The 625-nt window shown below is 50.2% G+C and overlaps 1 protein-coding gene across 1 annotated transcript in view; it reads right to left on the bottom strand.

Annotated features, from left to right (window-relative positions):
* Positions 1–625, bottom strand: part of Col22a1 (collagen type XXII alpha 1 chain) — a 226,488-nt gene that overhangs the window by 3,765 nt on the left and 222,098 nt on the right. The window lies entirely within an intron of this gene.

Below are 625 nucleotides of genomic sequence, written 5' to 3'. Positions count from 1 at the left end.
GTCAGCCTGGATGTGTGCCCTTATTACCTGTGTCTTCACACACACACGTCAGCCTGGATGTGTGTCCTCATTACCTGTGTCTTCACACACACACATGTCAGCCTGGATGTGTGTCCTCATTACCTGTGTCTTCACGCACACACATGTCAGCCTGGATGTATGCACTTATTACCTGTGTCTTCACGCACACACACACGTCAGCCTGGATGTGTGTCCTCATTACCTGTGTCTTCACACACACACATGTCAGCCTGGATGTGTGCCCTTATTACCTGTGTCTTCACGCACACACGTGTCAGCCTGGATGTGTGCCCTTATTACCTGTGTCTTCACGCACACACACATGTCAGCCTGGATGTGTGTCTTCATTACCTGTGTCTTCACGCACACACACACGTCAGCCTGGATGTGTGTCCTCATTACCTGTGTCTTCACGCACACATACATGTCAGCCTGGATGTGTGCCCTTATTACCTGTGTCTTCACGCATACACACATGTCAGCCTGGATGTGTGTCTTCATTACCTGTGTCTTCACGCACACACACACGTCAGCCTGGATGTGTGCCCTTATTACCTGTGTCTTCATGCACACACATGTCAGCCTGGATGTGTGCCCTTATTAC

The sequence above is a fragment of the Microtus ochrogaster genome, chromosome 15 (assembly GCF_000317375.1).
Source record: "Microtus ochrogaster isolate Prairie Vole_2 chromosome 15, MicOch1.0, whole genome shotgun sequence".
Taxonomy (NCBI): Eukaryota; Metazoa; Chordata; class Mammalia; order Rodentia; family Cricetidae; genus Microtus; species Microtus ochrogaster.
Note: the sequence above shows the minus strand (reverse complement) of the source record. Positions and strands in the feature narration are given on the sequence as shown.